This window comes from Peromyscus californicus, unplaced genomic scaffold (assembly GCF_007827085.1).
Source record: "Peromyscus californicus insignis strain IS unplaced genomic scaffold, ASM782708v3 Scaffold_13__1_contigs__length_99412109, whole genome shotgun sequence".
Lineage (NCBI taxonomy): Eukaryota > Metazoa > Chordata > Mammalia > Rodentia > Cricetidae > Peromyscus > Peromyscus californicus.
In genome coordinates, this window is record NW_026294424.1 from 68849689 (window position 1) to 68866345 (window position 16657).

Below are 16657 nucleotides of genomic sequence, written 5' to 3' on the forward strand. Positions count from 1 at the left end.
GCAGGCAGCAAATGGACTCTCCTGTGTCTCATTAGTCCCTTGCTCTTACCTGCCAGAGAGCTCGGAATCTCAATTTGTCTCCACTCCCACCTCGGTTTTGTGTCAGTCCCCACAGCGTTCATTTGTGTAAACAGTGACTTCCCGTATCAGTCGGGGCCCCTTGGTAGTGAGGACTCACTCAAGAGGCTTGACTGGAGAATGTGTGCAGGTTAAGCAAGCCAACATTATTTGGGGTATCAGGGTGACCCGAGGCGCAGCAGAGAGCCATTGTTACCACGCCCTCAGAGCACAAGGGGATGGCCGCAGAGTTTGACGAGTGCTAGCTAGCATGGAAGGCAGGTTTTCTCCCATGGTTTCGGGCAGAGGCTGGACAGTACAAGAAAGTACCTAGCTTCCCTTCCCTCCCTCCAAACTCTTGCTAAATCTGCCTTTGGGTAAACGTGTCCAGAGGTTAGAGGTCCAGGGTGATGTGGGGAGGGCACAGGGCAAAAGAGAAGCTGTGGCAGACAGATCTGGGCAGAGGAACAATCATAGAAAAATCGCTCCTACCTGAGCCCTCTTTTTACCTTGCTCAGCTCCAGTCAGCATAGCACTGGAGCCTCTGCCAAAAGCAACTCTCCATTTAGACACAGCCCATGGCCCAGCGTACAGTGCAAAGCCATGATGTACCACACCATCATCGTCTTGGCTTTCTCTGGGGAGGCCTGCTGCCATGCTGAGGTCACTCAAGCGGTTCTGTGGAGAATGCATGTGTTGAGAAAGGACCCCCCCTTTTTTCTTTCCGACCATGCTCAGCTTGTGTCAGTGTGTTCCAGCCGCACCTAACCTCCTGTGACCTTCCCCCGCCCCCCAACTCTGATTTGTATGTTCTAGAAGACCCCACCATCATTTTCCCACACAGAAATGACACCACTCATCCTGTAGGGCTGCGGCTCCTCCTCAGGGTAACTGCTACTATCTGCTGGCCTGAGGAGGTTTCTTCCTGGAGTTTATTTCCACAGCTCTAAAGGGCAACCCCGCGTCTGTAGCATGGGCCCAGAACATTCTAACGACCGAAATTCGCATTTCTCAGCTCTGGGTACACGTGGGGTCACACAGATAAGAGTAACTCAAGACTTCACCTTTACCACAAGCTGGAGGTCCTGCTGCAGCTTAGTGACCCCCCTGACACGGATAACAGCAGCTCAGCCGCAGCCCAGTCCTCACCTCTCTGGCCCCTTGGTGTTGTGTATCACTGTTTCCCGGGCTTTGAGAGACTGGCTCTGCATCCTCATCTCTGCGGCTTCCTCTGTGACCACAGCGCTGTGCCCCTGCCATGCCGTTTCTTGGCCCTGCGCAGCTGCAGGCCCTGTGGTACCAGCACAGCTCCCTGCCGCTTGCTTCAGCAGAGCCCTGCAGCCCTCCGCGGCCCCTCACCACCTCTGCCCTGTCATTCACAGTGGTCTTAAAGCAACACATGCTCCTGAAAAGCAATCCTTTGACGTTATCTGCAGGCTCAGGGGCTTGAAAGGGACCCGGTGTGGGGCTGGGGTGGGACATGGACACCTGGCTGTCTTTTTCAATCTTCGTCTTCTCCAGGTAGACTCCTTCCTTCAAGAGAATTGGCTCATGTGCCTGGATGCTGTGGTTTCCCTAGTCCACCAAACCACCAGGCTTGAATGGATTGCAAGGCTTCATTTGTCTGCCTGCCGTAAGGAGCTCTGTCTATCTGTATGTCCAGCATGATGTGTGTGTGTGGTATGTGATAAACCCACGGGGGGATGCCCATCATCACTCAGAGAGATGGACCAGGGAGGCAGAGCAGTGGGCTGGCCTTAGCACTCATCCCTCTACCCTTCAGCAAGAAGATTAAAGAAGCCAGCTGTGGGCCAAATGGAAGTCTTGGCTTTGGGACTTGATCCTAACCCTGTGCTTTTCTCCCTTTTCTCTTGAGTAGGGATTTTAGCTTATTTAACTATGTTCTCAACGATAAATAGAACTTTAATGAACGTCACTTTTGTCTTTTAAATAAGGATCTCACTATGTAGGCCAGGGTAGCCTTGAACTCTCAACCATTCTGCCGCAGTCTCCTGAGCACGAGAAGACCAAGTGTGAGCCGTGAGCCCTGGCTTGACTACAGGTTTGAATGGAGGTTCGTTTGCTGTCTGAGATGGGTCTCTTCAAAGGCTGGAAGACGCGGCTCAGATGGAGGTGGTTTATTTGAGAGCAGGAGGTGAGAGGCCGGTGAAAGGCGAGAGGCCGGTGAAAGGCACATTAACGTATGAGTTTCTGTTGAGGGCCAGTCAGCTGGGTCCTGCAAGAGATCCCCGAGGAAGCTCGTGGAGCCTTTTGGAGTGACCCACCAGCAAACATGGGGGTGTGGAGAAGCCGCTGGAGAACTGTCACGCCTCTGGTTAATCTTTGCCTCCCAGGAGACTGTATACTGGTGCTTCGGGCTGCTCCTGGCGTCAGCGGGCACTCTGTGTATGAGAACCCCTCAGGGGGAGAAGCAGAGCGTGGAAGGTGTGTGGTGAGAAGCTGTCATGGGGTTGAAGATGTCCGACTTGCCAGGCAGATAGAGGCAGCTCTGGTTGTGGAGGGGATGGACCAGCAGTGAGTCTGCTACCCTCAGCCTCCTGGATACACAAATTCATTATTCTCCATTTAAAGACACCCACTTCTGGGAGCACTGTTATCTTAGAGGTAAGCTACATAAATGGTTTTGAAATAAACAAAAAGACCTGTACTTAGTTGGTTTTTTTTTTTTTTTTTTGGTTTTGATTTGATTTGTTTATGCTTTTTTATTTTTTCCTGTGTTGGGAATCGAACCTATGGCCTTACTCATGCTAGGCAAGTGCTCCATCCCTAGCTCTAGACATTAGTTTTTTTTTTAAATTTATTTTATTTTTTTTTGTTCTTTTTGCTTTTCCAACTTTTAGTCATTAGTTTTAATAATCGTTTATGGAACCTTTGTTCTCCAGAGAGTCCTGCTTCAGACAATAAAGTAATACACAGTAACGTATTTAGACACCAGCTGCATCCACCCTCACTCCCGTCTTTAAGAGCTTACTGTGTATGTGCCCTGCATCCTTCTCGCCGGCATGAACCCGGACTGCTGTGTCTAGAGCCAGCCATGTCCTCACTAGACAGGAGAGCTAGGGCCTCGGAGGCTGGGTTGTGGCGAAGGGCACTGTTTTTCTCAGCACCTTCCAGCCTGCCTCCCTGTCTGTCCTTGGAGAGATTTTGGCTTGTCCACTTCCCAGGGTTTCAGCTCCTCTGCATTTCCCAGGTTCCGTCTCTGTTCTTCTGTGGCTCAAGGCTGTGCCTGGTCCCTGGTCATCCGGGACCTTGGGCTTCTTCTCCGGCTGCAATCTCCTTTTCCTAGGACTGGATCTGGTTCTCTGATCTTTCTCTGACACACATCCGGTGTTTCTTTTCCTCCTTCTTTCCTTTCCCTTCCTTCATTCTGCGTCACCCCCCCCCCCCATCGGATATTTCTCTGTTTTGAATGTATTTATCCAAAGTCATACCCAAATCAGTCTCTGCCAATGAGTATTAGGAGGGTGGAGTCTACCGGCTGTGATATCTGGAAGTGGGACCTTTGGAAGATGATTTAGGTTAAAGAAGGCTACAAGGGTGGGGTCCTAGCCCGATGTGACTGGGGCTTTCTAAAAGAGGAGACAGGAAGTAGGGCATTTTGTCTTGGTCTGTGATGCAGTGAGGATCTCACCAGCTGTGACCCCTTGACCTTGAACACCCACCCCCCATAGTCCTCAGGACTGCTAGGAAAATAAAGCATTGTTCTTTGCGAATTACTCTGCGGTTTTCAGTTACAGTAACAAAATGGAGTGAGACCAGGCTCTCACATATTTGCCAAGAAGCCCACTTCGTATCCCTGCTTGACTCAGACCCTGTGAGTCCAGCGCCAAGTGCATCTGAGTTTGTGATGCCTTTGGCCGTGCAGCTGGACTCCCAGGTTTACCTTCTACTGTCCCAGTGCCTTTCTCTCGTTTGTGTCTGGAACAGGTCTTGGATTTCCCGGTGTCCTTGTGAACCCAGGCAGAACCTGTATTATACCAAGCTTTGACACAGAGTGTGCTGAAGAAAGGGAATCGGCCTCAGGGTACAGAAATGACATCTATGAGACCGATTCATTACTGAGAGACCCACTCATTCACAAAAACATCCCTGAACCATGCAGGAGCACAGCTTTAGAATCCAGCACCTAGTTGTGGTATGAATGGGCCATGTCCTCACCAGCTTTGTGTCTGATAACCTGGTCTCCAGCTGGGGGTACTGCTTGGGGGAAGTTGCGGAACCTTTAAGAGGTGGAGTCTGGCTGGTGGGTGTGGTTCACTGGGGGCGGGCCTTCCGGGCCCTACTTCTGGTCCTATTTTCTACTTCTTGGTGAAGGAGCCCTGGTGCCATGCGCCCAGGCACTGAGCGCTCCTCCGTGTGGTGAACAAGCTTTGGTCTCCCGTGCACAGCCACTGAGCACTCCTCTGTCTCCTGACTTGATGAAGTGAAATCCTTCTGGATCTAGTAGTCACAAGACACGGTTCCCTCCTTAAGGATTTGTGATAGTTGCCTGTGACAGTACTTTTGCCCCAGCGACAAGAAAGGTGACTAATGTACTTATCTTGGAGTTTTACTGACTCTGGAGCTCATCAGAAAGTACATCCCCTCCAGCTCCGGCAGCCAAGAAGGGGAGAGTGGAGGTCATTAGCCCAATTCAGCTCTCACTCAAGCAAAGCAGATTCCGTCCATGGGCAAGTTCTAAGTGTTAGGTTCTAAGTTCTATGGGACCCTGTAGTCTTTCTTGTCAGACTTTCTTTGGACCACTAGCCCCCAAATAATGACATAGAGACTTTTTATGAAAGCTTGGCCTTAGCTTAGACTTGTTCCCAACTAGCTCTTAAATGAACCTGTTTCTATTAATCTACGTTCTGCCACATGGTTCTTTACCTCTCTTTCATTCTGTATGTCTGACTCCCTCAGTGTCTTGCTAGTATCTCCCGCACCAGATTTTAACCCAGAGTTCCTCCCCCCAGGAGTCCTGCCTTTCCCCTCCTGTCTAACTACCAATTACTCAGACCATTCAGCTCTGTATTAAACCAATCAAAAGGTGCTTTGGCAGAGACACATCTTCACAGTGTACAAAAAGATTATCGCACATCAGGAGCCTGCTTCTGGAGGCAGTTCTGTGATGATGTGTTATTTTGTGAGCAGTTTAGGGCAGCTTGGGTCTGTGCTGCTAGGAAGTGAAGTCCTCAGCAATGCTCCGCCTCCTAAATTAGAATAGGGATTATGACCCAAGAGGGATTATGACCAGTTACCCAGATACCTGTCTGTCTGTCAGCTCATTCTCAGCCACAGGCGAAGCAGGAATGTGGAATATTAGGTCTTCTCAAAATTCATTACGTGGTTCCAGTTTCATGGGGTTGGGGTGAGGATTCAGTGGATCTTCAGGATAAGGTCTGGGGGCTATCAAGTTGGCTCAGCTGGTAAGGATGCCTGCTGTCAAATCTAACCACCTGAGTTTGATTCCCAGGCCCCACATGATTTAAAGAAAGAACTGACTTCCACAAATTGTTCTCTGATCCTCTGATGTCCACACACTACGGCTTAGGAACACATACACACACACACACACACACACACACACACACACACACACACACGCAATAAAAATTTTAGATTAAGTCTGAAATTAGTAAGAGTTACCCAAAATGTTAGCTAGTGTTGTGTTAATAATAAGAACAATAGTATCAGAAATAGTATGTTTTCTGTAGCTGAAGTTTTCCTGTGTCCCGGCCTGCTGGCAGCTGGAACAAATCTTTCCCACTCGAGTCCCCCAAGTAAACACAGAGACTTATATTACTTATAAACTGTATGGCCATGGCAGGCTTCTTGCTATCTGTTCTTATATCTTAAATTAACCCATTTTAATAAATCTCTACCTTGCCACGTGGCTCATGCCTTTCTGGTATCTTACATCATGCTTTTCCTCATGGTGGCGGCTGGCAGCGTCTCCTGCCTCAGCCTTCTTCCACCCAGCATTCTCCTCTTTCTTTGTCCCGCCTGTACTATGCTTCCTGCCTGGCTGCTGGCCAATCAGCATTTTATTTATCAATCAATCATAGCAACATATATTCACAGCATACAGGACATCCCACAGCAGTTTTCTTAATTGAATTTTATTAGAATATGTAAATCATACATAATAGATTTTGTCATGACATTTTCACACTTTGTATAATGTACTTGGATCGTATTCACCTCTCATCACCCTCTCTGTTCCCTCCCACCCTGTCCTAGTCAGGGTTCCGATTGCTGTGATGAAACACCGTGACCAAAGCACCATGAGGAGGAAAGGGTTTGTTTGGCTTCCTCTTCCTCACCACTTTTCATCACCAAAGAAAGTCAGGACAGGAACTCAAGCAGGGCAGGAGCCTGGAGGCAGGACCTGACACAGAGACCATGGAGGGGTGCTGCTTACTGTCTTGCTCCTTATAGCTTGCTCAGCCTGCTCTCTTGTAGAACCCAGGACCACCTGCCCAGGGATGGCACCACCCACCATGGGCTGGACCTTCCTCTGTCAATCAACTAATTAAAGAAAGGCCTGCCTCCAGCCCATCTTAGGGAGGCATTTTGTCAGCCAAGATTCCCTCCTCTCAGATGGCTTTAGCTTGTAATAAGTCGGCAGGACAGGCCATCTCTTGACTCCTCCCACTCTTCCCTCTTCCTGACTAGTGCCTCTTGTAGTAAGTCGGCAGGACACGCCCTCTCTTGACCCCTCCCACTCTTCCCTCTTTCTGACTAGTCCCTCTTCTACTTTTATCCTCTCACACTTTTTATGATTTTTTGTGAGCCAATGAGTTTAACCGGGGTTCCTTGCAGGAGAGTGGGTGAGGCTTTGTTTATGGGAGCATGGGCCCCTTACCATTGGCTATATTACTGGAGAAAATCATTCCCCCCATGCAACCATGAACTGTACACCCTTAGGGAATGGTTGATCCTTATAAGCCCCTCCCACCCTATGACAGAATACTGGCAGGCCCAATCATGCACAGGTCTTCTACACACACACACACACACACATTGAGAGGAAAAGAACTCACCATCAAGTATGTATCTGAGCTCTGGCAAATAGTATTTTGGAAAGATACTGGAAAAGTGGGCGCCACTGCATGTGGGAAATTGAAAATTGGGAGAAAAGAAGCAGCTGGGTGGAATCCGTCACTGTAAAATGTCAGGAGAGCACAGACCGCCTCTCTGAAGGCATGCTCAGGAGCTGCTTCTGGAGGAGTCCTGGGCAGCCTTAGACAGCAGGCCTGTCCCTTGGGCGCTGCCCCCACCACTCATGCTACTGATGCAGGCAGGAAGGCCACACCTACTGCCATCTGAAAGGTCAGGCGTGCCAAAGTGGGGCAGGGCCCTGCTCCTTTTCCCTGCCTTGCTTCTGAGGGACAATGGGATGCAAGCAGAGCCCCTAGAACCTTCCAGAGGCTGAGAATACATAGAATATGTTCTGAGATCACAGCTCTGGTATTGGGGTTAAAATTTATTTTTCTTATTATCTTCTTACTATTTGTATATGCTGGATGACCTGTAATGAGTTTATTCTCTCTCTCTCCTCCCTCTCTTTATGTTCTTACACACAAGAAATTCCTGGAAATAGAATAGGAAGAAGCAAATGAAAACTTTGCTCTCGCAGGTGTGATGGTGCCTGCCTTTAACTCCAGCACTAGATGGTGGATCTCCATGAATTCGAGGCCAGCCTGGTCCACACAGCGAATTCCAGGACAGTCAGGGCTACGTAGAGAGATCATGTCAACAAAACAAAACAAAGCACTCAACTTTGCTCTCATGGAATTTGTATTCTGGTGGTGTGAGACAGTGTTCAATGAGCGAATGAGTGAAAGAATGCCTGGCCGAGTCCAGGGTGACAGCGGTGATGCTGTGGGAAGTGAGCAGTGTAATGTGGGATGAAGACGGGGGTTGTAGTGGGAAACGGCCACACGGAGAGGACAACCTGTGAGGAAAACTTTGGGGGGAGTGGGATGAAAACGCTCTAGCAGAGGGATAGGAGCAGAGGCCTCCAGACGAGACCGTGCTGGGAGGATCCAGGGAGAAGCCAGAGGCCAGGATGGCCGGGTGTGAGCCAAGGAGGAGGGCGGGTAGTTGTGAGACCGAAGGCGGCACAGGGGTGGGACTGTGTGCAGGCTGGTGGAAGCCATGTGTCTTTCTGAACAAGGTGGCGGGCAGCAGGAGTGCTTTCGGCAGAGAAGTGACGTGCTCCAACTTGTCCCACGGCACAGTCAGCCGCTGTGTGGATGATAGCTGAGGGGACAGGACAAGAACAGCGGTGGGGCGGGTTCAGGAGATCACTGAGGGAATTCAGCTGAGGGACCCGTTTCTCTCGATGGATGCATGTGTTGTAGGGTAGAGGATTCTCCATGGCGGTGGGGTGGAGCTCTACTGTATATTTCAGGATGTTTCTCAGCATCCCTGGCCTTGACCCACTAATGTCCCTTGTACCCTTTCAACGTGTCCCCAGATGGGACAGAATCACTAGTGTAGGTTAACGATAGCAACGGTGCAAGAAGCAATCTGCGTTAGGATGTGCTGAGTTTGCAGGTTGGGAATTAAGGAGGAGTCACAGAGGACTCCAAGGCTTTTGATTTTGACAGAGCCTCCATTGACAGGAGAGGGCAGGGAAGGCTGGAGTCTACATGAGAGGTCTGTATTGGTTGTGAGCCTAGCCTTTAACGGCTGAGCTATCCCTCCAGCCCGAGAGGTCTGTATTGGAATTAAATACATGCCTTACCTCTTGCCACATAATTTTTAAAAAGGCAAAAAGGAGCTGGCGACTGAGGTCATGGTGGCATGGATGGGCACTAGTGGCCACAGACAGTGGGAGTATTGCCACAGGTTCTAGCACCCCCTAACACATGTATTCTAGGCAGTCATTCATTCTTGGACTTGAGACTAGTGTAAAGAGTACCTTATGAGGGTTGACGATTACTGTGCATGCTAGATTCTTCTAATACAGAGGTCGCCAGGATGTCTCCCTGCCTTTGGAACCAACGAAGTATGTCAAGGCCACATCTCGGGTCTCACAGCCTTCCATCTTGAGTATTTACATTGAATATTTACTATTGCAAATCTGTTTTATCCAGTGTTTAGTTTCACCCCGACGAAGAGGAAGACATGGTTTGGAGAAGAACCTGACTCTTGAGTGACTTGTGTATCTGATTTTACCAAGCTGAAAAGAATGTTCTCTCCTTGACAGGAAGAAAAAAAAAATCCATTGTGTTTTACCTCCAGCCTTTGGCTGGGGCCTGGAGTTGCAAAGTATTTTGCTGAAGCACAGCTATAGATAGAACATTCTCATCTGCCTGGAGGTATAAACAACCGCAGGAAGTTTGGAACATGTTGCTGAGCCCGAGACGTGGTTCCCGCCACAGATTCTGTTGCTGTTCTGCAGAGGACGTGCTGCTTGCTGTTCAGTGTGTGGCTGCCACAGCGCCTCTCCCAAAATCTCAGCAGAAGCTCCAGTTTCTCCACTGCTGAACAGGCTGGGGAAAACAAACCCAACCGAGACTCGTGCCTTTTAACAGCCTGAACAGTCTCTCTCTCTCTCTCTCAGTCTCTGTCTCTGTCTCTCTGTCTCTCTCTCCCTGCTGAGACAAGGTCTCCTTATATGTGACCGCCCAAATCTGAAATGTCCCCCCACGTGCTCATGTTTTGAATACTTACTCCCTAGCATGTGGGGCTATTCATTTGGTTATTATTTTGAGACAGGATCTCTTGGACCCCGAGTAGGCCTTGAACTTGCTATGTAGCTCAAGCTGTTCTTGAACTCACGGTTCTTCTGCCTCCATTTCCTAAGTTCTGGGATGACAGGCAGGCACATTACGGTGAGATGTCATGTCTCGGGGTCTTGTGTGTGTTAAGCGAGCCCTCCACCCCTGGAGCTGTATCCCTGACCCTTGTTGTGCATCCTGAAGCCTTTAGGGATGGGGCGCGGCTGGCCGAAGCAGATCTCCAGGAGCAAGACTTGGAAAGCTACCCACACCCTTGGCTTTTGTCTAGTTCTCTCTGCTTCCTATCTGAGCCATGTGAATGTCCACTCCGTTTCTGACTCCCGTTGCCATGGATACAGCTGCTCCAACATGCCTTCCTGCTGTGATGGACTGAGCCCATGAGCCAAAACAAACTATGATTTCTGCCAGGTATTTTCATGAAACAATGAAAAAAATACCTGGTGTTCTCCACATCTCTAAGCGGACCACGCTGGCCTTGAACTCCCAATGAGACTGCCTCCGTCTCCTCCGTGCTGGGACTACAGGTAACAGCTACCATACACACTGTTTCAGTGTTAGGAAGAGAGTCTCACTATATCAAAATGGAGGTTCCAGGGGAGAGGGGAGGGGGATGAAAGGGAGAGAAGGGGATTCTGCCTTTAAGTCAGTGAAGATTCTGGGGTTGTTCAGTGGTTAAGATCACTTGCTGCTCTTGGGTTCAGTTCCCAGAATCAACATGGAGGCTCAAAATCATCTGGAACTCCAGTTCTAGGGCACCTGATGACCTCCTCTGACCTCCATGGGCATCGGACACACATGTACACACATACACATACATACACAAACACAAACATACACATACACACATATACACACACCTACATACACACACATGTACACACACACACACACACACACACACACACAAATATACACACATATGTTGGTAAAACCTTCATATACATAAGGTAAATAAATATGAACATTTTAAATTAATGAAAATTCTGAGCTGAGAATACGTTTTACAAAGTATTTACTTAATTTTATGTGTATGTGTGTTTAACTGAATGTTTTATATATATATATACATGTGGGTGGTAGGAACCACACCCAGGTCTTCAGCAAGAGCAGCAAGTGTTCTTAACTACTGACCCATCTCTCCACTCTATGTTTTAAGGGGAAAAAATGTGTGTGTCTGTGTGTGTCTGTGTCTGTGTGTGTTTGGGTGTCTGTGGAAGCCAGAAGAGGGTATCAGATCTCCTGGAGCTGGAATTGTAGGTGATGTGAGCTACCATGTAGGTGCTGGGGATCAAACTCAAGTCCTCTGAAAGAGCAAGAAGCACTCCATTGCTGAGCCATCTGTCCAGCCCCAAGAAGACTGTTTTTACTTAATTTCTTTTATAGAAATACAGCCATAAGATCCAAGCTAATAAAAATTCCTTAAGTAAAATTCATCCTGGAACACACTTTAATACACACACACACACACACACACACACACACACACACACACACACAGCACATTAGAACTAACATGCTCTTTAAAGACTGCCCGAAAAGAGAATTTCCTTTAGAGTTTCTATATTATTAACCAAATTACTACATTAAGAAAAGACATAATTTCACAGTCTGTGCTAATGGATTAAAATCAATGCGGTTTTATGCCTGCTGCCCCTTTATGATCACAGGGCTTGCTAATTTGCCTTACCCATGTGATCCTTGTGGCAGGGTGATGGTGTTTCAAACATGGGTTAGGGTTAAGAGTAATGGAGGTAATTAATCATAAGGAGGTTGGCTTAAAAAAAATAAAAAACCCATGACATCATAGGTAATTCTTGATCTCTCTGCTTCCATTGTCATTGTTTAATTACTTTCAGAGATAGGCTGAAGTATAGCTTTGTGGGAAAGTGCTCTGCCTAGCATGCAGAAGCTCTGGGTTCAAGTCCCCAGTATCATAAGCCACAGCAAAGGCAGCAAGCCACCGCCAAACTCAGACTTCTGAATTGCCCACATATAGAAATACAGGTGGACTTCCCACGTGGTCAGGATCTCAAATGGAGGTCTTCTTAAATTGTAAACAAACTTGTTACCTGTCCCTCCCCCTTTTCCTAATAGAAAACACTGATGGGCACGTGGGACCTTCCTAGGGTCTGCACTGATGGAATTGTTATGCCACCTGTCTCACAGGAGACACTGTCTCACAGGCGGACACCGTCTCACAGGAGACACTGTCTCACAGGCAGACACCGTCTCACAGGCAGACACTGTCTCACAGGCAGACACCGTCTGTCTCACAGGAGACACCGTCTCACAGGCGGACACCGTCTGTCTCACAGGAGACACCGTCTCACAGGCAGACACTGTCTCACAGGAGACACCGTCTCACAGGCAGACACTGTCTCACAGGAGACACCGTCTCACAGGCAGACACTGTCTCACAGGCAGACACTGTCTTACAGGCAGACACTGTCTCACAGGCGGACACTGTCTCACAGGAGACACCGTCTCACAGGCAGACACTGTCTCACAGGCGGACACTGTCTCACAGGCAGACACCGTCTGTCTCACAGGCAGACACTGTCTCACAGGCGGACACCATCTGTCTCACAGGCAGACACTGTCTCACAGGCAGACACTGTCTCACAGGCAGACACCGTCTGTCTCACAGGCAGACACCGTCTGTCTCACAGGCAGACACTGTCTCACAGGCGGACACCGTCTGTCTCACAGGCAGACACTGTCTCACAGGCGGACACTGTCTCATAGGCGGACACTGTCTCACAGGCGGACACTGTCTCACAGGCGGACACCGTCTGTCTCACGGGCAGACACCATCTGTCTCACGGGCGGACACCGGCTGTCTCACAGGCAGACACTGTCTCACAGGCAGACACTGTCTCACAGGCGGACACTGTCTCACAGGCAGACACCGTCTGTCTCACAGGCAGACACTGTCTCACAGGCGGACACCGTCTGTCTCACGGGCAGACACCATCTGTCTCACGGGCGGACACCGGCTGTCTCACAGGCAGACACTGTCTCACAGGCAGACACTGTCTCACAGGCAGACACCGTCTGTCTCACAGGCAGACACCGTCTGTCTCACAGGCAGACACTGTCTCACAGGCGGACACCGTCTGTCTCACAGGCAGACACTGTCTCACAGGCGGACACTGTCTCATAGGCGGACACTGTCTCACAGGCGGACACTGTCTCACAGGCGGACACCGTCTGTCTCATGGGCAGACACCATCTGTCTCACGGGCGGACACCGGCTGTCTCACAGGCAGACACTGTCTCACAGGCAGACACTGTCTCACAGGCGGACACTGTCTCACAGGCAGACACCGTCTGTCTCACAGGCAGACACTGTCTCACAGGCGGACACCGTCTGTCTCACGGGCAGACACCATCTGTCTCACGGGCGGACACCGTCTGTCTCACAGGCAGACACTGTCTCACAGGCGGACACCATCTGTCTCACAGGCAGACACTGTCTCACAGGCAGACACTGTCTCACAGGCAGACACCGTCTGTCTCACAGGCAGACACCGTCTGTCTCACAGGCAGACACTGTCTCACAGGCGGACACCGTCTGTCTCACAGGCAGACACTGTCTCACAGGCGGACACTGTCTCATAGGCGGACACTGTCTCACAGGCGGACACTGTCTCACAGGCGGACACCGTCTGTCTCACGGGCGGACACCATCTGTCTCACGGGCGGACACCGGCTGTCTCACAGGCGGACACTGTCTCACAGGCAGACACCAGCTGTCTCATGGGCGGACACCGTCTGTCTCAAGGGCGGACACTGTCTCACAGGCAGACACTGTCTCACAGGCAGACACTGTCTCACAGGCGGACACTGTCTCACAGGAGACACCGTCTCACAGGCAGACACTGTCTCACAGGCGGACACTGTCTCACAGGCAGACACCGTCTGTCTCACAGGCAGACACTGTCTCACAGGCGGACACCGTCTGTCTCACAGGCAGACACTGTCTCACAGGCAGACACTGTCTCACAGGCGGACACTGTCTCACAGGCAGACACCGTCTGTCTCACAGGCAGACACTGTCTCACAGGCGGACACCGTCTGTCTCACAGGGCAGACACCTTCTCACCGGCAGACACCGTCTCACGGGCAGACACTGGTTATGAAACATTTGAAAAATGATTAGGGCTGATGTGCTGAAGTTTGAATTTCAATTAATTTTAATTTTAATTATGCATGTGGCTGATAGCTACATGCTGGATGGGTCAGCTTCTAGACTATTCTGAAGAAATAGAATCAGGTTCAAACCCAAGACCACCCCCTTCTGCCTCCTCTCTTCTCCATCTCTTCCACTCTTCCATTTCTCTTTCTGGATACAGGCACCTGGAACCTCGCACCCACCATTCTGTGCTCCGCTGTAGAGACTCAGGACAGCCTCCAAAATCAAGGATTTAGTAAAGGTTGAGGCAAGAGTGACAGGTGATGGAGAGAATGAGCACACAGTCAGGACCTGAAGACCACACAGGCCGACTACTTCTTCCTCAAATACATCTGTATGTGCAGACACCCATTTTAGCTAAATCTTATTTTTCTCTTATATTGAATATTGATGAATATTCATCAAAATATTCATCAGAAGTAGCCCAGGAGGATATCCAGAAATTTAATGAACAGTGGATGATTTTGGGATCTCTGGATTATGGAGTCAGACAAGCTGTAAGGAAACCAAAATGAAATGAGGGACTAGGGGTTAGGGAAGGAAGCAACCAGTCTTGTTGGATCTGGGATAGGCAAAAAATAGAAGAGCAAAAGGCTAATGGCCTCTCGGCCACCCAGGCAGAAGGAAGCCCGAGTCATGGTCCTGATTATCCTTGGAACACTCTGTGGGCTCTGACAGTGATTAGCTATATATGCAGCCGCTGGTTGGGACTGACAGTGCCATCCTGTCCCTTCTACTCTGATGGCTGGCTGTGTGTGATGCTACTGAGTCATCTCTGCAGAGGGTAAGTTGACTCTTCTGCCTTGGGCACATGTTTATGGAACAAAGGGATAAAAAGGAATGTTCTAGATTCCCGTGACTAAGGGACTACTCACCACTTCAATAGTGGTAATAAAGAGGCAAGATCTAAGACAGCAGGTATCCTATCAAAGGGCTGTTGGGCACCTAGAATTCTTGGCATTAGTTGCTTTTTCACTAAACATATCTGCTGAAGAGTGTTAGTGGACTGTACCATGGACACAGTAAGGGCTTAGGACACAGGTGGGGAGCTGGATGCTGAGATCATAGAAACACAAACTAGCTGATTTTCACTTCCTGATATAACTCTGAAGAGAAGTTATAGTGCATATTAGAGAAGGATTTCAGCTAACCTAGGGGGTGGGCAGGGTCTGGCTAGGTCCTTCCTCTGAGGAATGGGCTTGTTAGCAGAGAAGTTGTCCAGGCCAGATTAGGAAAGAGATTTTTAGTGGCCAGACACTGTGCTCTGCCTTCCTGGCTTCTCTTGCAGCTATAGTTATGGGGCTGTTTCTCTAGGTTCTTGACCCCCAGGCAAGTGCTCTACCACTGATCTATCTCTACCCTTTAATGGCAAACTATTAAGAAGTGAAAAGTGATGTGGACCTGGGGATGGGGTGGGCTGAGGGATGAGAGTTAAGAGCATATGTTGCTTTTTTTTTTTCTTTTTAGAGGACCAGGGTTTGGTTCCCAGCACCCACATCCTAACTCACAACCATCTGTAACTCAAGTTTCCGTGGAGTGGTTCTGTGAGAACTGCACATGCATACACATAAAAAGAATAAACAAATCTTAAAAACAAACAACAATAATGATGATGAAGGGCTGGAAAGGGAAATTTAACAAGGGGTGGAAAAAGCTCTGGGATGGCTATAATTGGTCATCGACTTAATTACAACTGGAATTAACTAAAACCCAAGCACCTGGGTATACCTGTAAGAGATTTTTTTTCCTCAATTACATCATTTGAAGTGAGAATAGCATCTTTTAATCTGTATCTTTTGAGGTGGGAAGGTCCACTTTTAATCTGGACCACACCTTCTGCCGGCAGCCTACATAAAGGACACAGAAGAAGGAAGCTTTCTCTCTTTTTGCCTGCTTGCCCTCACTCTTGCTGCCAAGTTTCTTCCTTTCTGTTAGAGCATACTTCCCCGGAAATCCGGCATATACTGAAGACCAGCTAAGACATCCCACCTCAGGGGCTGGACAAATACCAGGTTCTTGGACTTCCCGTTGGCAGACAGCCATTGTTGGATTAGCTGGACCACAACCTGTAAGCCTCTCTAATCAATCCCCTGTATACATATACATTTCTGTTCCTCTAGAGAACCCTGACTAACAGAGGTCTGCATTGCATGGTGTGGACAAACACCCAAATGAAGGAATACATCAATAGCTTTCCACACACACACGGTTGGGGTGGCCAGCCAGTAAGCCCTTGGAGTGGCTACAGATCGTATATTTAAACCTCATGAGGGAAGCCACCCGGAGCTTCCCTGGAAGCACTTCAACTTTTAAGACTCCCCACCCCCATATCTGTGGTATCAATAGGGGACCAGCATGGAAGTCCTTGGATCAATTTTGTAGGCTTTTATATAACATTTATCAACATCCATGGAGCTGTGATACCACACAGAAATGCCAGCGGGAGGTACACCAAGCATGTAACCAGCAAGAGCAAGATCAGAGGGGAGTTGAAGGCCTGGGGTGCATGTTTCATAATAATTGCTCCCCCCTGGGCCCCAATGCCATGGTGGATGAGAGGGTCTTTAAAGTTTAACTGCCCCTGCTGGAGAAGATTAGGCGGTTTCACCCCCAGGGCGAACAGTCAGGGAAGCGACAATGCGGTGTCGTCAGG